General features: G+C 47.6%; 1 long non-coding RNA gene across 1 annotated transcript in view; it reads right to left on the minus strand.

Moving 5' to 3' along the window:
* Positions 1 to 908: 908 nt before the first annotated feature.
* Positions 909 to 22,330, minus strand: part of LOC147917195 (uncharacterized) — a 59,949-nt gene continuing 38,527 nt past the window's right edge. Inside the window, exons 3-4 of the long non-coding RNA XR_015551904.1 lie at positions 1,596 to 1,905; positions 909 to 1,176 (exon numbers count right to left, since the gene is read on the minus strand). This is a non-coding gene — a long non-coding RNA (uncharacterized LOC147917195). The remainder of the gene's footprint in view (positions 1,177 to 1,595; positions 1,906 to 22,330) is intronic.

Genomic DNA, 22,330 nt, shown 5'->3' on the forward strand with positions numbered 1-22,330 from the left:
AATCAGTGTTTTGTTCTCCACTTTCATAGGGTTCATGAAATAAATCCCAGTTGTCTTAAAGTCTAATGGAATATGCCCCCCTAACCGAGGAGCAGGGCTAAGGAAAATGATACAACACACATAGTCCTTCCCTTCTACTAGGAAGTAATCTAATAGCTAATAAACTCTTCCAACGTTGTAAATTGCCATGGACGTTCTGCTATTTCTGCCTCACCAGCATCTCCTCCTCCATCTTCTGTTAACAACACCCTACTTTCCCTGGGGAGCCAACCTTCCTCCACTTTCAGGCCTTGTGGGTCAGTTAGGTCTGACCCCATGCTGTGGCTGCAGGGAGGGACAAGAGACCCAGACCCAGCCATCAGAGCACCACACCCTCCTGGACACATGGGAATTGGTTTAAGGATGGTCACGTGGCCCAAACCAAGCCAACAGGGATCAGTCCAACAACTGGAGTTGAAATTATTGGGAAAGACACTGTCCTTTTCCACTGAGCCTGCTTAGCTGATAGGATGCAAGTCCAGAGTTCCCACAGTGCTAACGGGAAGGGAGCAGAACTGAGAGATAGGGAGAGATGAATCTTGATTTCTCCTTGGGCCTCCAGATCCAGCTCTGCCTGAAGGCAGGTTCTATCTATGGACTCTTTAAGACATTTAAGCCAAAATGTTCCCTTTTTTGCTTAAACCAGTTTAAGTTATGTCTCTATCATTTTCAACCAAACTTCCTGGCTAACTCATAAGTAAAGGCTGCCTGGGTATTCCCTACCTAGCTTATCCCTGCAAATAACACACTCAATCACGGCAGTTTAGAAATAGCTTGGGCCCCACTCCTCAGGCATCTTCCAAATGCTGCTTCTCTTTAAAAAGATGTTCACAGTGTTCACAACGCTGCCCTCTCTTTATTCTCTCCACTCGCTAGGACCTCCAGTTGTTCTTGAAGCCATGTTTGCAGACCCCACCCACCTCCACTGACCCCATGGACCTTTAAATCCAGCGCAATTGCTGCGGTCCAAGATCTTTTTTTGGAGGAACCCAAACTCCAGTTGGTGCACATAATGTTCTTGTGGTGGCAGACAAGGGACACTCACCGGCGTCCTGGTCAACGTGAACGTACGTCGGGGTTTAGACTAATGTTCAGCTTGGCTTCAGAGAAGTTAGGAAGCTCTCACGGAAAAAGCAGCTATAGCACCATGGAGAGAAAATCAACAGGCCCTCTGTCACAGGCATCTTTGAACTCTTTCCAGGCAGCTCGCTGAAACCCAGCTCCCCGAGTCCTGAGTCCTACCATAATTACTGAGTGCTTTCTACAAAATTTCATGATCACATTTCTATGTTCTTTTCAGGAAGGGCCATGGAGGACCCCATTACCCAGCTACACGTGGCCCTCAAATCGGGTGGTGTTCACACATACACAGGGAAAGGCTGGCCTCAGGCCCCGATTACTATCCACACCCTTCCAGAGAGAGCTGTGGGCCAGGGTTCTGCCGAAGCTCAAAGGGCATTGGCAACCTCCTGTTCCAGGGGAGATGCAGTCGGCTGAATAATGGCTCCCAAACATGTCCCCGTCGTAATTCCTAGAACCTGTGAACATGACCTTACCTGGAAAAAGTGGCTCTGCAGATGTGATGAAGTTAAGGATCTTGAGATGGGAGATTATCCTGCATTATCCAGGTGGCTCAATGTAATCACAAGGATCCTTATAAGAGGGGCGCAGCGTGGGTGAGAGTCAGAGGAGAAGGCCGAATGAAGCTGGAAGCAGAGGTTGGAGTGACGCGCTTTGAAGACGGAGCAAGGGGCCACGAGCCAAGGAATGCGGATGGCCTCTGGAAGGTGAAGAAGGCAGGGAAGCGGCTTCTCCTCTAAGGCCTCCAGGCCTCCTTGCCTGATTTCTGACTTCTGGCCTCCAGAACTGTAAGAGAAACAACCTGTGCTGTGCTAAACCACTACATTTGTGGTACTAGGAAACTAATTCAGGTCACACGGGTCAAGATGCCAGCAGCTGCTCCCTGTGCTCAGCCCAAGCCAGGCTCTCCTTGTGGCGGAGAAGAAGGTACAAGTGCATGATTGTCTCCCCATCCCACAGCGCCCAGGACACCTTGGATCTTCTCCTCTCCTGGAGGGGACCCCTGAGCTCAGACTCAGAGCCCAGCTGTCAGACAGAACCACTGGAGAGCCTCTGCGGAGCAGGGCACTCGACCTTCCTCCACCAGGCACTGACTCGGCTGTAACTGGAGAGGGTGTGGCATCTCCCACGGACACTTCCCTACAGAAGCACCGTACAGGGAAAGGATGCCCGACACCTCACAGAAGACGCGCATCAAAGATATGTTGATCGAATGAAGGAAAACCAGGTGTACCAGTTTCCTGTGGCTGCTGTAACAAATTACCATGACCTTAGTGGCTGAAAAAAAACAGAAATTCATTCTCTTACAGTTCCAGAGGCCAGGAGTCCAAAAACAGTCTCACTGGCTAAAGTCGAGATGTCTGTCAGCAGAGCTGGATCCTTTTGGGGACCGTTGAGGGGAGCATCAAATACAGAAACTAGAAAATGTGGTTATTGCAAAATCAATGAAAATAACTGGAAGTTAAATCAAAACCCACCAAAGAGAGGAGAGTAATCTATTTTCAGTGGGGAGTTCTCTCTGGGAGAAGCCAAGCTAGTTTCTTTGGGCCATTTCTGTCCTTTGTGCTAACGCTGTATTGACGAGAATTCTAGTGATCTGCACTCAAGGTAGTGTGCTCATGTGCCCCCTTTCCTCCACTGGACCCTCAGCTGAGACTCAGTGAATTCTGACTGTGCTTCAGGCCCGGGAGCCAGGTGGGAGAGCAGCTTCTACTGGATGTGATCCGATGGACTGTAGCCAGTCCTCACTGGCTTTCACCCAATCTAGAAAGCAGCCAAGTGCCAGAGCTGCCCTCCACTCCCACAGTCTTGCCTTATGACCAACAGAACAGAATGTTCCCTGTTCCCACAGACCAAACAAAGGCAGGGGAAAATGGTGGCTAGAGCATGGGCGTTAATATGCCAACAGACCATGCCCTCCTTGAAGATGCTCTCATGGGCAAAAACTCTAACACAAAACCTCAAGATAGAACTCCTCTTTCTCCCTAAATTAACACCAACACCTGAAGAAAGACTCTGCCTGCAGTCCTTCCAGCAGCAGCATCCTATGAGCTACCGTTTATTCAGCACTTACACATGCCACTCTGCACACAATGTCTCATTCAGTCCTTTCAACAAGCCTTCAGGTTGTGTTATTTGTAGTCCCATTATATAGATGAGGAAACTATAGATGAGGAAACTCTGACGTTCAGAGAGATGAAGTCATTCAGCCAAGTTCATTTACTCAATTCAATCCTTATGTTCTTTCCAACAACTGCTGTCCGTATATATAGTTGCTACATCCATGTATGGTGGATATTTCTTCAAAAATATTAACTAATAAGCGTTTTGGTTAGTCGGTTTTGTTTTGTTCTCGCTATTTCCCATTACCCCATGATGACTCCCCCATTCATGCAGCTGCCAGGGTGCTCTGTATTCTCCACCCCAAGGAAGAGATGGCTCTGCACAAGAATATTTTCCTGCCTTGAGTTTCAAAAGTTCCTTTGAAGCCAGTAAAGGGCCTATTTGCAAAGACAACACAATAGACGTAGGAGAAGCTGTGGTTAGGAAGAGCAAAGCTTCCCACCATCTCCATCCCATCCCGTATCCAGGTCAAGCCTCCCCAGACTCCGCGGGGGCCAGGGGTGGGCCGGGGAGATGGAGGTAAAGCAAGGGATGAGATAGGTGGACCCTGTCTCTTGCCCCTGGACTTGACCCAAAGAGGATGGAGAGGATGACAGAGGCCCCAAACTTCAGTTTTTTCCCCAAACTTCAGTCATTCGTGTGTCAACACCCTGTATTTTTGCTGTGACTTCTTACTGGTAGCAGCATCTACTTACTATTCTTCTTTAAATGGACTTTAAAATAACTCTTTTTAAAACTTAGCTTCCTCCTAAGCAATAATATTCTTAAAATCATAGACTTGATGTGCTAATTATATTTTTCTAGTACCCATGAAAATAAATACAAAACAATCAACTTTTTTTTTAAGTGCTTGTGTTATCACCTAAATGTTTGCCCCCCCACCACTGGGGAAAAGCTGTGCTAATGTTGCCTCTCCCAGGTAACGTGGTTACACTTTCAGAGCTGAGCCTGGGGAATAGGGTGCATGATCAGGACGGAGGATCTTCTGGAATGTCCTGTGCGACCACAAGGAAACTATAGGCCAGGGTGGGGTATATGCTGAAAATACCAAGAAAAAAGCTGACAACCCAGACACAGCCACAGCATTCACCAGAGCATCACACTCTGTACGATGTTTTGTGACGAGCCGGCAAATAAATCCCTTCCAAATACCCCTAGGCACACGTGTGAGTTGACTGTCAGGAGAACACCCTGAACTTTGAATCTCATAGATCAAAAATGACCTGAGTTGTGGCTCCCTTCGGAAAATAATAATAATACGCCCCTACTGAGCTATTTGGTTTTGCTCTGTCTACAAATCCACATGCACACAGCGGCCAGACAGTCAGTGAGTGAAGTGGGTCTGGTGTCAGAAAAGCCACAACGCAAGCAGGATGAGAAATGGCCACTGACACTCAGCCTCAGGAAGGGGAAGGCAAGAGGGAATGGTGAGGACTGTGGAGAACTGGGGAGCAGGAGGTTTGCCTCAGTGCCAGCCAACTGCTTTATGCCCAAACAGGGGCAGCTGTTCAGATCTTTTAAGGCAAGCTGGAAAAAGATATTGTTGTGTACAGGCTCTTAATTTTTAAGTGTTGACACTCCAAATTAAAAGAACAAAACTCTCTAGCAAACACCATGTGGACCAAATTTAGTACAGAGGCATCCAGTTGTGGCCTCTGTGTTTGGACCATGAAAAAAGGGACCACAGCTTATTTCTCTGGAGATAAAACTTTACATGTCAGACCTCAGAGTCCCAATAGCACCTGTAAGGGGGGCCTAGTTATCCCCATGTTGCAGATGCAGCAATGTAGCATTGCGGTTAGGCGAGCAGGCCCTAGGGCCTGGGTTCCTCAGCTGTGTGACCTTGGGCAAGTTAGTTCATCTCTCTGTGCCTCAGTTTCCTCATCTATAAAGCAAGGTTGAAAATAACGGTAGGGTGTTGGGAGGGGGAGTTAAATAAGATTATATGTGTCCCCCATTGGGCATGTATTCAAAAAATATTGGTTCTTCATAAGTGACTTGCCTGAGGTCACACAGCTCAGATATGAAGAGTCCAGGTCAGCTGACTCTAAAACCAATGCTCTTTCCACCAGACTACATGTCTCCCTGTCACATGAGCAGCAAATGATGTCATTACGTATGCAAACCCCCAGCCAGTTTAACGTTGTGCCCAAATCAAACTTCCCAGAAACTTACTCTGACACATATTTAGTGGTATGCATTGTCACTGTTTCACAGCCTGGGAATTCCGCTCAGGTGAGAGCTCTGTGGGGCCACAGGAAGAGCTCAGCACATGGAGCCAAGCAGGCCTGGATCCAGACCCAAGCTGCAAGACCTCCCCTCTCTGAGCCTCAGTATCCCCACCTGAGAAATAGGTACAGTAGTTATAATCATTACCCCACCTAGCTGCAGTGAGGTCTCAATGAAATAACATGGAGGCAAGCTCTTCTGAAACTGAGAAGTGCCTCACTACTGCTAGCGTGGCAGCTGAGGTCTACAATTATTTAACTCCCTCATGGTAACAGAGTCAGCATTTCTGGGTTTGGCCACACAGGCCAGGCTGCAGCAAAGGGGCTCTGGAAGTGGCCCTGGGCCTCCTTCACCAAGGGTTGGAGGGGAGAGAACAGGGGAAGGGTCTGCATCCATTGCCAGGATGCTGAGAGATCAGATTGGATGGGGACCAGGATGGGGCAACAATGACTTCTCCTCACTGAAGAATAAAGGAGCCCCCCAGGCCTCCGCCTTCCAAATAAGGAATACAGAGGAGTCACTTGGCTGTTATTACCTAATTAACTAACTGTTAAGTAAGCAAGTGTGGGGATACGCAACTAAAATAGAAGTGATATTCAAAAAATTAATGTCTAGGGGCCGGCCCCATGGCCTAGTGGTAAAGTTCAGCGCACTCCACTTCCATGGCCCAGGGTTCAGTTCACGGGCACAGACCCACACTACACATCAGCAGCCATGCTGTGGTGGCGACTCACATACAAAATAGAGGAAGATTGGCACAGATGTTAGCTCAGGGCAAATCTTCCTCAGCAAAAAAAAAAAAAGAAAAAAAATTAATGTCTACAAATAGTACACATAGGATGTGTGCATTTTATTGTATGTTCAAAAAAAACCATAAGCAAATAGTGAGCTTTAGTTAACAATACACATGCTGAAGTATACTGGGGGTGTGTACTAAAGCCTGCAACTTACTCTGAATGCACCCCAAAAGTTATAGATGGATTGATATAGCAAGGAAGGGCTAGGTGGAGAGATATATGATAAAACCAAGTAGAGTCAAATATTAATGCATGTGGACTCTAAGCGGTAGGTATGCAAGGGCTCCCTATAAAGTTCCTTCACCTTTCCTGCATTGTTTGAAAATTTTGTATAAAACAATGTGGAAAAAGTTGATGCCTACAAAATAATTTTAATGACAAGAAAAAATACATAAAATGATAAGCAGAAAAAGCAAACTATGATCTCAATTATATAAAGGCTCCTCCACCACCACAATGGGTTTTAGAAAAGACTCTCATTTGAAAAAAAAAAAGAAAAAAAACAAATCTCTGCTGAAATATTATCATTAGAGATTTATTCATCTGCACCTCGAAGGCTTCTGACCTTACAGAATCCTCCTTTATGTTTAGGGTGTCCTTAAAGAAAATACCCCTCAATTTATTATCAGCATACATGTAAGAGGGGAAGAAACTGGAAACTAGCTGAGAGTAAAAAAGATTTGGGGAGCAACAAGAGGGGAGAGGCGACCTCTAGGATATGGGAGGGAATGGGGTCGGATGAGGACAAACCCCTCTTCTGAACATGGTCTCCTATTGGCTGCATCGGAACATTTGCCATATTGTGTCATACAAATAGGGAAACTGAGGCATGAAGGTGTAAAGAGACCTTGGGGTGGGGTCATGGTTGGACGGGGAGGGACAACTGTTCTCTGAGTAGGTCCAACACTCAGTGAGATGACCAGGGCCCTGCCACATGAGCCCCTGAAGACGCTCCGATGACAAGTCAGCTTGGAGACCTCGATTCCTGAAAATGCTAGTCAAACAGCCTCTTAACTTGGATAGTCACTCAAGCATAGAATTACTCAGAACATCTTTGCCATTAAACTGCCCTTTTATTTTCCTTATAAAAGCTGGCTGTTCTTCCCAAAATGTTTTGACTGGAAATTTTTTAAATGTCTTAAATATATTTATATGCAGTTCTTTGAAACAAGGAGCATTTCAACCACGGCCTCACTCAGAGAGCTCGCCCTGCTCCACACTGCAACGGGGAGCGAAGGCTGCAGTCAGATAGCCACAGGTCATAAAGCTGCAACTACAGTAATGCCATCCTGAGGCCAGACACACAGAGCAAGTACGTCCCTCTCCTCAGACCAATGGCAGTGCCCTCCAAGACTGGGTCCAATCCGAGAAAATAAACACGGAGGCAGAAGAGGTGAAATGAATGGCATTTCAGGGTAACTAAGAGCACATTTGATGAAAGTTCAGGATCATTCCATTGACAAACACTTACTGAGCATCTACTACGTATGGAGGTGCCAGCAGAGAGCAGTAGAAGGTGTGTGTAATCAGAGCACGCAGGCTGGGAGAGACCATGACCGTGTGGAGACGGGAGCCTGCGGTGGGGGCTGGAGAGCTCACGCAGGCAGCGGAAAGGAGGTCACTAGGGCTGCAGTTAGCGACCAGGACAAACCTCTTTTGCAGCCCAGTTCACAAGCCTCCCTTCCCGGGTTTTGGGACCTCACAGTGGTGACATGACAGCTTCCCAAAAGAGGGGAATTCAGGATGTTGCTGACATGAGAAGCTGGGGGAAGGGGGAAGGGCAGAAAACGCAGAGTCCCTGGGCCTTCCATCTTGCTCACTTGAGGTTATCACCCCACTGAGAAACTTCTGTCCTAACCGCTCAGAGACACTAAGTAAGCTCCCACACTCTTCACTCAGCAAACACCACTTCTGGTTCCTCCCAAGAATCCTGCCAGTTTGCCAGCTGCATGAAGAACTGTGGGACCAACCCTGTTAGAAAAGATGCCCCCAAACATCCTGACGATGAAACTATGTCAGATTGGCCCGCTCTTCTCCACAGAGCAGGGAGGAGGTCAGCTTGCACGAGGCGGTTCCGCTCAGCCCAGCCTCTCTACCACCTAGGACATGAACTGTGATTCTCCGCAGTCTGGGAAGGATGTATTGGGACTCCTTGGAAGACAGAAGGCTCCCTGGCTTCTTGAACTTAATGAGGAGTGAGACACTTTGCTTTGATCTCTGCCCCAAGCCATGGACGATCAAAATACTCTGGATTTGCATTTACGTAGGTAGCTCCATTTTTAGGCAAAATTGCACTGAGCAACTTAGCCAGGGTTGGCACCTCCCAGGTGTAGCATCCCTCGGCTGCCCATACCCAGCCTCGTAAGTCTGTGCCCTGGCTCATCAGCCCCAAAGCAGGACATTAAAGGCATACTGAGCTAAATCTTTAATAATATTAAAAAAATGTTTAAGAACCACCATAAAAATCTGTTGGATGGCATTTTTTTCCACTTTGGCAAAACTAGAGTCATAGTCTATGTTATTACAAACTCAACCACAAGAGAAGAAAGTTGGCCAGTCACAATTTAGAAAATCACATTCCAATAGCACTGGAAGGGTATATTAGCCGAGCAGAGATGGGTCCAGTCACATCTGTCTTTTTCCACAGACGCTGCTCCCCCAGGCCACTATTGAGCAACCTGTCCTCTTTCCAAGCAGCTCTGCATGCTCGAGACTGACCTGAAGAGAGTCTCTGTTTTTTCAGACCTACAGACAGAGAGGCCTTGCACTTGATATAATTTGAGAAGCCACAGAGGAAGATCCCTTGACACACCCCCCCACCCTACTCTGCCAATTTAGAAATTCATTGAAGGGAATATTAACTCTAAAAGGTCCCTTATAAATGTAAGCTGCTCTTGGGAGGGCTAATGTATAAACCACATAGCCATTCATACTTTAGTATGAAGTAGCCTGACAATAGCTACCATTTATTAAGCATCTACTCTGGGTCAGGCATTGAAGCAGGCACTTTAGACAGTCACTTAATCAGACTGTGAAGGAATTAGACACTGTAAAATTTTGATGAGACAAAGTCTGGACATGTCTGATTAGCAAGGAGTTAGGATGGGGATGGTAGGCATATGGACAAGATTGATATCACGAAGAGGGATAGAAGGCCAAGGGGGAAGTAATTAACTCTAATGGGGAACTCAAGATAGGCTTCACAGAGGTAACGTTGCAGTGGAATTTTGAAGGATGAAGAGCAGTTCAACAGGTACCCACAGAGAAGAAGAGAATTCTTGGTAGGAGAAAAAATATGGAAAGAGGTACAGGTATGTAAAATAATATAGTGTATATATCAGTCTGAGTTCCAGCAGGAATACTCAAATTAAGAGATTTCAAGAAGGGTTTATAAACAGACTATTGACAAAGAGGTGGGCAAAATATAGGGAAGCTACAAGAGACAGCGCAGGACTCCAGGGGCTGTAACCCCGGACTCAAAAGGAGGAAGGGAGGCAGCAGTTACCTGAACGCAGAAAGAGAAAATTACGTAGAGAGGGCCATCTTGAGAGGATCTGATACTTCTAAGACACACAGCCAACCTGAGATGACCCCTCAGGGAGGGGGTCCCTCCACCTCTCTCTCCCCTCCCTCCTCAAATCTCCTGTGGGGCTCGCCATCCGTCAAGCCCAACGGGAAGCCAGTGGGCAGGGTAAGGGAGCCTGGGTGACACACCCATAGTTATCTGACTCCTGGGGCTCAGAGCTGGACAGAGCAGAGTAGAGGAGGCATGTGGGGTAGTGGCAACTGGGAAATATCCAAGTATATGAGACGTGGCTGGTATATGGGTTGGACAGGTGACAGAGGGACACAGAACAGGGACGTGATCACAAAGGAGCCTGTCTGTGAGGCTAAGAGTGAGTGGGAACCACTGACCTGACGTGGTCATAGAGACACTGGCCACTGCTGGCTTTGCTGAGGGCCCTGGGAACAGGCGTCCATCAAAAGGTGCCTGGCAGGCAGCCAATAACTCCTGAGCTGAGCCTACACCTCCCCAAGCTTCCCAAGCTGCACTCTGGAAGCCGACCCCAGCCGCCCTTGTCTTCTGGAGCCCCTGACGCTGCAGCCGAGAGCCTGGGAGAACAGAGGGATGGTGTCTGCCGGTGGCTATTGAAGGAGCCCAACCTAGAACATCTTGAACCAGTTAAAGCCAATCTATCTCTTTTATTTATATTCCATTTCACCTTTTTTTCCCTCCTCACATGGAAAGAGAGCCCTGTGATGAGGGGCTCCGCAGAAGCAGGTTTCCCGGAAAGATGAAAAATGTCTGTTCGCTTCCCCCGAGGGACAGCTCCAGGCGGCCGGCCGGGAAGCCAAGGCAGTCTTGCCCTGTAAGGCCTCAGATCAAGACCAGCGCCAGCCCCTCACGTCTGGGAAACATTAACAGCAATCTCTGAAGTGATTCATTAAAAGTCCTCCAGTGGCAGAAGACCATCACCCAGATGCGAAAATAAACACAGGAGGAAATTCCAGCATCAGAACAGTTTCAATTCTGTAAACAAATGCATGGCTATTTCAGGGAAGGGAAGAGTCTTTTAACTGTCTTTCCAAGCCCCCAGATCCAAGTCAGACTTTCTCCATCCAGCAGGCAGGCAGATTCCTACGATGCCAGACTCAGAAAACTGTGAAAACACTCACTCGACTCGCTGGAGCCCTTCTCACCTGCACTTCTCGGTGGCCCACCAGCCAAGGCCAGTCACCCAAGCTTACCAAGCTTCTGGTGGGGCAGCCTCCAGCTCAGCCTCGGTAAAGCACCAGAAATTAAAGCAGAAGCAGTTGTTCCATTCTGCTCTGAAAAAATTGGCATAGAAAACAAATGGAGCATGAATCAATATCAAGCAAAACAGAGGGTGTGTATACACCCATGAAAACACAGTAAAAATGGGAGAAAACGGGAGTACATTTGCACACAGATCCCATATTGCCATGTACAGTAGCTGGCAGAGTAAATGGCACATAGTAGGCATTTGATAAATATGTCAGGAAGGAAGGAAGGAGATTCTCAGCCCAGGAGACAGTTGTCCAGGAATCCAGGAGTTACTGAAGGACCTGCTTTACTTGGAGGAACCCAGTTTCCACCCACTAATGGTAAGGATTGGAAAAAAGTCAGTTCCTTGAAGCCAAATTCAAATCTTTCCCATCAGAAAATATTAAACTGCTCCTACACAGCTGGAATTTCTTTTTTTTTTAATGTGGTAAAACACATATTACATAAAATTTATGTATCTGAACCATTTTTAAGTGTACAGTTCAGAGGCATTAAGCACATTGTTGTGTTACCATCACCACCATCTGTCTCCCGAACTCTTTTCATCTTGAAAAACTGAAAGTGTGTACACATTAAACAACAACTCCCTATTTCTGCCCCCCATCCCAACCCCTGGCAACCACCATTCTACCTTCCATCTCCATGAATCTGACTACTGGAGGTACCTCATGTAGGTGAAACCATAGTCTCTGTCCTTTTGTGACTGGCTTGTGTCACTTAGCATAACGTCCTCATTTCATCCGTGCTGTAGATGTGTCACAAGTTCCTTCCTTTTTAAGATTAAATGATATTCTATTGTACGTTTACACCACATTTTCTTTATCCATTCATCCATCGATGGACACTTGGTTGCTTCCACCTTTTGGCTATTGCGAATAATGCTGCTATGAACACGGTGTGCAAATATCTCTTGGAATCCCAGCTTTCAATTCCATGGGGAACATGCCACTGGGATTTCTTTTGAGCAATGAAATTTCCCCCGAAGGGTGTGCATGGCAGGGGGAGAACCCAGCATTCTCTGAGACTGAGCACATCATCTAGGTGTCAGACGGCAGAGAACACAGCAATTGGGAACTGACTCATACTCAGGTTAGACTGCTAACCCTACACTGTACACACAGAGTTATGAACCTGAGAGAAACCCACTCCTTGTCACAGCCAGCCACACATTCCCAGTGAAGATCAGTGCAAAGGGCAGGGTTTGGAGGCCTGAGAGACCCAGGTTCAAATCTCAGAGGAGCCCTTACTGCTACCTGACTTGGGCAAGCCAGAGAACCAACAAGATCCTCAGTCTCCTCACCTGAGAAATGGACGTGATAAAATGCTCTTCACAAAGTTGAAGTGAAGACTATCGAGAAAGAATACAAGGTGCTGGTGTGTTGTTAGCACTCAACAAACACCGCCTTTCCTCCATTCTAAGATACCTTCCCTTTTTCCTCAATTTCACATTTCTGTAATCACCTTTACGAATTCAGGGTGTGCATTACCAGATACTAGCTTTATCATTACCTGTGAATTGAGTGAACTCAGCCAAACTGCTCTGAAGAGATCATAGAATCTTCCCAAGAAGAAGCTGGGGTAAAGACCCCAAGCAGCACTCGAGACCGGCACATTCACCTGTCAAATGTCCCCGTTCACCTCAGATGAAGAAGGATTTCCCAAGAGTGATTCTTGGCCCAGTGCTGTGTAGCAACACTGTTAATAATGTGGCTGAGGAACAGACCCAACAGTGGAGCATAGGGGTTGAGGGTGCTGGTTCCAGAATTAGCAGTCTTGGGTGTGACGGTAAGAAAGTCACTTCATTTCTCCAAACCTCAGCTTCCTCATCTGTGAAATGGAACCAACAATAGTACTGCCTCCTAGGGTGGCTGTGAGGACTAAGAGATGGACAGTGTTGTAACGTGCTTGGCGCAGAACCCACACCGGGTCAGCCGTGGAATTCAGATGAGGTGAGCCAGGTCGCCTCTCCCCTCAACCCTCAGGCACTTCTACAGGGAAGGGGATCTAATGGGAAGGCTGCACCGTGCTCTGCCCCTTCCCCAAGCTGTACCATCAGCTCCTTCCACATTTTCTTTCATCACCCTCAAGGCCTTGATCATAAAGTTTAGGAGAAATAAAAAGTAGCTGATCCACCCATTTATTTATCCATCCATCCATCCATGTACCCACCCAACATTCATTGAGTGCCTACCCTATCCCGAGCCTGACAGAGCCACTGGGAGCCAAGAGATGAACAGAATAGACCTCTTCTCCACAGGAAGTCCCAGTAAAAGTGGATGAGGAACAAAAGTAAGGACGAGAATAGCAAACACTGATTAGGGCTATGTACAGGCATGGCTTCAAGTGCCTTTGCATAATTCATTTAATTCTCCCAGCAGTCCTATGAGACAGCACTGTTACCATCCCCATTTTACAGATGTAGAAACGGGCGTATGGACGGTAACTTGCCCAAGGCCAGAAAGCTGGCAAGCAGTGGAGCTGGGATTTGAGCTCCAGCCCCTGGCTCCAGAGTCCATGCTTTCAGCTAGACTGAGAGTCAAGAAATTTTAACATCTGGTATCATATAGGCACCAACCCATTAGGACAAATGCGGGTGATTTTGCCACGCTCTTATATGCCAGCCAAAAACCAACCAGCCATGCATGAACCACTTTTAACCTCCAGACTGTAGGCACCTAACGCTAATGGGAGTCCTGGGGCAGACGTCAGGGCATCTGGCTTGGGAGCACGAAGGAGCGTGTCCAACAGCTCCCCAGAATCAGCAGGCAGCCAACTGCTTATGGGACTTCAACACCCTGAAGGTGGGCAAGCGGTGGGCGTATAAATTACCCTCCTCGGCACAGTCCCTTACCATTCACGGAGAGCTGCTCTCACATAGGACAGCTCGTTTACCCTTCGAGAGAGCCCTGTGGAGGGCATCTAATTGCTGTCCCCACTTCCCCAAGGAGCAGCCTGAGGTTCAGTGGGGGAAGTGTCACAGGAAACTCCAAGCCGAGGATGCCCAGCGCACCCATCTGTCAAAGGCCACTGTTCAGCTCAGATGAAAGAGTTATTTCCAAAGAAAACATCTTTAGCCCCATTCTCCATGCTCATCAAAACCAATGGAGCTGGACCTGCATACAGTCTCTTTGTCTCCCACCAACGACCAGCCCAGATATCAGGGTCCCTTCCTCTATTCTCTGCCCTGGTGTCCCCTCCGCAAGGTGGCCACACTGACTGCACTACCTAAAACCGTAACTGCGGGCCCTCCAGGACCAGTTCAACTGACCCCACCTCTTATCAATAGAGTGATTAAGAATTGCTGTTCAGAAAATCTGCAAAGTCATGTAGCCAGGGCATGCACAAAAGAAGAAATCGTGACCTGAAACAACCACAGAGCCAAAGATCCTCCTTCTATGGAACCCAAGGACCGGGACACGACCAGAACTTGAAAGTCAGACTCTTATCAGAAGTGAGCTTTCCCTCATTCAGGAAGATCCGGTGTTAAAATTCCTTCTCACCTCATCAAGAATGTTTAGAACCCTGTCATAAATGTTTAAAACCTTACCATAAGTGCTTGAAGCCCACCAATCAAAAGCTGCCCACCAGCATTTCTGCATGCCAGCCTCTTCTCTCTAACCTCTTAATTTTTGCCCCAAATCCTGAACTGGGGAGATGGATCTGAGGGGACACACCCCCTGTTCTCCCCGCAGATCCATTTCCCAGAATAAAGCTCATCTCTTTTCCCAAAGGCTGATGCCATAATTAATTAGCTTGTTTATGTGCATCCAGCAAGGGAACCCCAATTTTGTGCAGTAACAAAACAACACCCCACTGCTCACCACTGGCTTTCCCTGCTCCATTTTTCTTCAGGACACTGTGGTTCTCCGGCATCATAGATTTATTTGTTTGGAGTCTGTTTCTCTCCAATTAGACTGTAAGCTCCATGAGGGCAGGAAATGTATCCATTCTGTTCTTCACTGCATCCCACACCTGAAACAGGTCTGGGTGCATCGTAGGTGGTTAGTGTGGTTCAGTTCAACAAAAGAATAAATCAATGAATGGAAGATGGGTTAGGGAATTACCCCTTGTCTAAGAAGCTGGAAACAAGGAAAGGAACTCACCTGGGCTCCTCCCCCCAACAAATCTAAGGTACCCTCTGGCTTGGCCTCAGGGCTAATAGTAACCCTTGACCTCTTGCCTTCCCTTTCCCAGTGCCCTTCCCTTTCAAGGACACTCTCCTAGGTGTCATACCCATAAGAGACCCCTCATTTCAAGGACCCTTTGGGATGGCATTCCATAGCCTCACTCCAGATCTTTCTTGCTTACTTCTGACCTCACACAACACATGTATACTCCCCTATTTCCACCCCATAGCAGCATCAGGCCCAGTCTATCTCCTCAGGTACCTTGTAATCCTGTAAACTCATTCATGCAAAGGTATTGATGAATGATAATAGGTAATAGATGTGATTTTTAAAGAGGTCTTCTAGTGACCATATAGGGACATGCTAGAATGGTTAATTGTAGGAGTTTCAGGGATCCTGGAAACTTAACATGCCTCATCATACACAGAATATTACCCGGGGATGCCACTCATTCCTTCATTTCTTCATTTGGTATCTGAGGAGACATTTACTGAGTGCCTTCCGCCTGCCAGGAAATGTCCTGTGTGCTGAGGACACAAGAGCGAGCAAGACACCCAAGGTCCCTGCTCTCAGAAAACCCACTGTCTAGCTGAGCAGAGAGAGCAGCAGCAAAGACCTTGCCAAGGAGTTTTAATTCTCATTCTTAGTTACTACAATAGAGGGTGGGAACCCGTGCGGGGACCAGAGGCAGCTACCCAAGGAACGGGCATTCAGGAAGGCCCGCTGGAGAAACTGCAGTCTGCGCTGGCTGCTGGCGGCCGACAGGGAGTTCGGCAGGGAGCTGGGGAGACACGGGCGTTTCAGTAGCCAAGGTCTGAAAATGGTGCCAAGGTCTGAAAAGGCACAAGCAAGGCTGGCCTTGGGCCCACCTGATTCATGGGACCCTCAAAAGTGGCTGAAGCTCAGCACAGCCAAGGCATTTGTGCCAGGCGGGGGGAAAAAGCAACAGGGCAGGGTGTCCTTGGGACTGAGGAGATGCCAGCAGTTCTTCCCTCCCTTTGGAATGCTAGAAATTGAGTCTGTGTTCCTGGGGTTCTTTGTTCCCTATAAAGTTGCCCAAGTTCGTGATCATAACAACACAAGAGGCAAATCAGCTGTCTCTGCACACAATCTGCAGTGCCTCCTCAACCCTGGCATGTCCGAGGAGTTGTTTCAACATCCTGCTGCCCTTTCCCCTGCATGTCAAGGGAAAGAAAGCCTTTGGCATTAGCCACAGCAATTATGGGCGACCTGAGCGTTTTCTTTGACCTGCCAACTCAGGTAAGTGCCTTTTTGCAAAGACACCCAAGACTTGGCCTTTAATTCAGCTTGAACCCAAGTTTCCCTCCCAGGCACCATCTCCAACACGCTCAGTTGCCCAGTGGAAAGAATCAGAGCCCTTTCCTTTCCTGGCTTTCTCCGATACAACAAGTTTCCAGCAACCGTCAGAAAAGAAGGCAAGTAACATCCGTGGTGGAGACAAGCCTATGAAATTATTTCAAACATACAGCAAGGCACTGTACTCACTGCAGAGACACACGCTGTTCCATGGACATGGGCCCATTCGTGAGTCACCAAGCATAATGGGGCATTGTTGAGAGTGTTGGGAACATGAGAATTTCCTCACTGCCCAGCCTGGGTAATGCTGGAGTACGTTTGCCTCCAGAAATGAAGTCAGACAGACTTGGCCCAACTTCCATTCGCCAGGCCCAAAGACCATGGGGCCACCATGTTTTATGCTGACTTTTGTTAATTGGAGTCACCCCCAAGTTATGTTTAAGGGTTGACCTCTCCCCAGCATGTGCAAGAGAAGTGAGTGCTTTGACAAAGGACATGAACAGAACTCTGACCAGTGGATCCTAGGCCACCTGAAAGGCTGTTTTAAAGACCTTCACACCAAGGTTCTGCACTACCAGAGAGACTGGTGGGAAGAGGAAAAACTTGCCCATGATTTGGTGTGAGGAAGGGATGTGGCAGGCATGCAGGCAACAATCCATCTAGAACACATAACAGCTCTCATTTCTTGAGTATCTATTATGGGTCAGGCACTGTTCAGGGCTTTATATGCACAACTTCGTTTCTTTCTCACATCCCTGAGATACAGGCAGACCATGCCACCTCATTTACAGAAGGAAGCTAGACTCTGAGAAGTGACAGAACACGCCTATGTCGTAGAGCTAGTGATTTGCACATCCAGGATTTGAACTCAGGTCTGAAGGTGGTGCCCTCTCTTAGCCACTACACTATGCCACATGATGGAATCTGGAAGGAGGATATTTGGTTGCCAAGTGGTATTTATTGCTGGAGAGAGGCATCTCCTTAGCCCTGGATAAAGGGCAGCACAAGGACCCAGTTGCACAATCCCAGACCCTGACCTCCTCTCTCCCATGATCCTTTGTGCCTGTCTATCACAGCTCTTGTCCCATAACTCAACACCAAGACGGCTTGTTAGAACACTGTCTCCCCCAGCAGATCCTGAGTCCACTGGAACAGGCACTCCCATGGTATTGTTTTCATTTGCCACAACACGCGGAGTTGTGCTTGCACTCCAAACATTTTTGTAGGTCTGCATGAATGGATGGATAGACGGCTGCCGAGATGTACGGATAATTCAGACGATCCAGGTTCAAGTCGAAGCTCAGCCGCTGGCTGGCTGTGTGGCCTTGAGCAGGTAACTTCACATCACCAGGCCTTTTCTCATCTGTTCCATTGAGAGGTTCAATTAGAACTGTAACTATCAAATGTAAGACACATCCCACAAACGGAATGCAAAATGAACACTCTTTGTTTTTATTTTATTTCATTTAAATTGATACAGATTTATTTTCTGATATAAAAATATAACTAGTTCATCAAGCCTCTGAAGTTTTCTTTTGAAATGAGATTAAGGTCAAAAAAAGAAGTTGATTTTAAGAATCTATTCAACAATGCCCATTAATACTCAAATATTACAAATAACTGTTACAGTGACACATGGATGAGTGAGGTTTGGAAACCAGGTTAGCTGATCTTCAATATCAATGCCGGGGTCTAAATTCTGTGTCTCTGATAGGTGGACCAGGGAAGGGGCTAAAAGCAGGCAGACACACGTGGAGAAGTGGAGTGGTGATAGACACGACATTCCAGAATGGCCTCGGCCTCCACAGTCAGCATTCAGCATATACTGGATGCCTGCTCCGTGCCTGGTACCGGGCTGCATGCCATGGTGACATCCCTCAGATGTGAAAAATCACCTGAACAGGTGGATGGGGTGGGGTTGGGGAGACAGGACAACTAGAAGTTGGCTTTGTCTTTTTAAAGTTTTAAGTTCTATCAGTAGAAGTGATTGGCAGGACTTTCTTGGCTTGCATTGAATAAAACATAGACACGGGAAGCTTCCTAGAAGACAGAAGACCTTTGAAATTATGCATCTGTTGAGGGAGACTAGTAGAAGCTTGGGCCAAATGAGCTCTAATTTTCCATCTCGTCCTGACTTTGCTTGGTGTATCACCAACTGAGTACTGGACTTATCTGAATACTTATTACTCTGATTGAAAAGCTCATTAGTCAAAGCAACTTGGCCACTAATCATTTTGCCTGGAAATTTCCCCTTTACCTGAGAACTCTTCGGCTGCTGCCTCATTTCCCAGAGTCGCTAGCTCCTCAGGTTCCCACTCAGAACTCCTGGGGGTGGGAGTGGTGGTCCCTGAGAAGGGCTGAGGGTGAAGATTCAGCAGCACGACTCCATCAGCTTCTCTCTATTTCCCATCAGGTGCCGGGCAAGGAGAGGGTGGGGTGGAGGAGGGCAAATCTACCCACCTCCAAGCCAAGCAGCTCTCCTTGAACCCTGATCCATCCGTGGACAGAAGCCAGAAGCATCATTGCTGTGCATGAAGGAACCAGACATGTTTCCAATGTTTGCCGGGAAGACTATTCAGATGAATATGGCTTCCCATAAAAATCAAACAAAAAGCAAATAAAATGGAAAAATGGCATCCCAACATTTCCTTTATGCCCACTGCATAATTTTCCTCTAGCTGGACATTCACTAGGATTTTCCCAATTTCTCCTAGATGTCTAGGCTAGAATATTAAGGAGCTCTGGATCTATTTCCAATGTTCTGGAGAGGGGGTCCCCATATCACCAAGCAATTCTCGGACACCAACTGGGTGTCCTACAGTTCAACTCAATTCTGATACTCTCTACCTGGAGATCGAATCAAATCCCACAGGTTAAGGGCTCAATCGCACAAGATTGCCCACCTCCCAGCCCCCCTCCACCCCACTTCACCCAATCACAAGTCCAGGTTGTCACCTGCGCTTCTGAACGACCAGCTATAGATCAGAGGTTCCCATGACCCTCTCCAAGGGTTCGACTAATTTGCTAGTGCAGCTCACAGAACTCAGAGAAACATTTTACCTACTAGATCATTGGTTTACTAGAAAAAGATATAACTCAGGTACAACCAGATGGAGGAGATGCATAGGGCAACGTATGGAGAAAGGGCAGAGAGCTCCCCTGCCCTCCCAGAGCACAGCACTCTCCCCAAATCTCCATGTGTTCACCAACCTGGAAGCTCTCCAAACCCCATCGTTTTGGGTTCTTACGGAGGCTTCATCATACAGGTATGACAGATGAAAGCATGAGCCATTGGTGATTGATTCAACCTCCAGCAGGGCGTGGACTGAAAGTTCCAACCCTGTATTCATGGTTGGTTCCCCTGGCAACCAGCCCCCAACCTTAGGTGCTTTCCAAAAGTCACCTCATTAACATAAACACAGTGGTGGTAGAAAGGGGCTTGTTATGAATAACAAGACATCAATTTCACCTTTATGGCTCTGAAGTGATTTCAGTAACTAAGGACAAGAGACCAAATATCATAACAAAAGATGCTATCATTGCTCTTATCTTATCTCTCAGGAAATTCCAAGGGTTTTAGGAGCTCTGTGCCAGAAATGGGAACAAAGATCAAACATATATTTCTTATTACAAATCACGATATCACAAATTTGTTTTCACTGCTACTTGGAGACATTGCATGAAGACATATAAAACAAAGCAGCAGTGGGTGGAGCTCCCATAGGAGGGATTTCCCAACTGAACACGAGTAATAAATACCGTTTGTTAAGCAAGTCCTGTGTACCTGCCAGGCACTGAGCTAGACATTGTGTGTTTATTATCTCACCAGGTCCTGATTCGGCTTCCTTATGTAGGTGTTATGGTTTCCATTTTACAGATGAAGAAACTGAGGCTGGGGTGAGGGTAGGAGTATCTGACTTGCCAGAAATCACACGACTAGTAAGTAGCAGAACTAGGATTCAAGCCCAGGTCTGATTCTCACACTCACACTTCTCCTTGACCCTCATCACATTCCCCATCCCAGATGGTGCAGAATCTTGCCACCGACCCCAACCTGGCTTCTGGAGGGTCCTCTCAGTCCATATCCCTGGATGCTGAGCTGCTCCCCCACCCCTTCTCCTCAGCCTGCTCTGTGTTCCCGCCTCCCTCCTCCTCCACATGCATTTGTCTCTGTCCTTCTAGAACCAGGCTATAGTCTTCTTTCTCCAAGAAGTCTTCCCAGCCTTCATCCACATGGCCGTCCCTTTCTCTGACTGCCCATGACCTGGAAAGGCAATGGTGGACAATTTCCCTTGAATATTGGAAAAGGGAATGGATTTCAAGACTGTCTATTCCCACCCAAGTTCAGGAGCACAGCCACCATCTCTCTGGGTGGCTACCCTCTCTGGGTGGAGACTCCCTACCCTCTGCCTCCAGGGCTACGGTGTGATGGGCCTTGAGAGAATGGAGGTGTCCACACAGGGCAGTTTAGACGGGACTTGGCAAAGCCTCCAGGCTCAGGTAAGTGTCATTCTGATGGATGATCCACAGGTGACCAGAAGGCCATACACTGGAGTGACTAGACAAAGAGCTTTCAGGACCCCTCTGCCAAGGGCACATGCTAGAATGTAACAAAGCCCTGTGGGCACTGGGTCAGCTCCAGGCTGCTCCCTGAGTCTCTCAGTGCCGACCTTCCTCTCTCTACCTGGACCCCATTCAGGTCTCCCTGTGTCACGTTCAGGCCCACATCCATTCTTGCACACCCTGCTCTCCAGCCCGGAGACCCTACTGTGGTCTGGGGTGGGGAGAGGCCCATGAAGTTTTCCCTTGATCCTCATTCTAATCCAAATGTTACAGAAGACATTTTCCTCCCCACTCAGGCCCCACTATGACTCGCAGAGTCCTGTTTGATTGTCTCACCACTGGACATGGATTCAGGCAGGAGAGCGAGTAGTTAAAACTGGGTTCAGAAAGCAGCCCACCTGAGCTTGAATCTCACCGCATTCTAGCTGTGCAGCTCAGTCTAGTTTCTTAACCTCTCTGTGCCAAAGTCCCTTCATCCACAACCCTGAGGTCCGAGTGGCAGCTGTCACGTGAGAAGTAAATGGGTTCGCGCACACACAGCTCCCAGACCAGGGTTTGGCATGTAGTAAGCACTCCATACATGTTAGCTGTGGGTATTCTCTCTTGCACTTTTTATTCCCACAATTAAAACCCGGTTTCTCTTGAAGTGTGGTGGCCTCTATCTGACCCAAGGAGAAGTCACATGCCAGGAAGTGGGAAGAAGGTGAAGCATAGAGGTGGTGTCTGAAAGTTATAACCTCCTGACAGCCAGCATCCAACAGGGAGGGGCAGACGTCCACCTGGGACCCAAGGCCACACAGAGTCCTGGGGCAGGAACAGGGAGAAGGCCCACAGCTCAGCCCAGGACTCCCTGACTCACACAGCCACGGGTCAGCAGAGTTCAACTAGGTCTCCAGGTCGCACATCTGAGACAATCTCGATGACTGCCTCGAACGTCATTTCCTCATGTGTCAAATCAGGACTGTAACAATATCGCCCCTGAGGAGAGGCTGTGACAATGAGCTGTATTAATACACGTAAAGAGCTTAGAAGGTACACACACATCACACTTCCCAAATGTTAGAGCCTATTGTTATCTCAGTAATTCTTATTTTTCTTCTTTGTGCCTCTCTGCATTTTCCATGATGAATATGTATTACTTTTACAGCTGGGAAAATATGGGGAAATGACACATTTTAAAGAAAAACAACAACAACAATTAAAGATAGACTATCAGTGCTGAAGGATATAAAGGAGGGAGAGGATAT

Source organism: Ceratotherium simum, chromosome 4 (genome assembly GCF_057802395.1).
Source record: "Ceratotherium simum simum isolate JZ-2026a chromosome 4, ASM5780239v1, whole genome shotgun sequence".
NCBI classification, from domain to species: domain Eukaryota; kingdom Metazoa; phylum Chordata; class Mammalia; order Perissodactyla; family Rhinocerotidae; genus Ceratotherium; species Ceratotherium simum.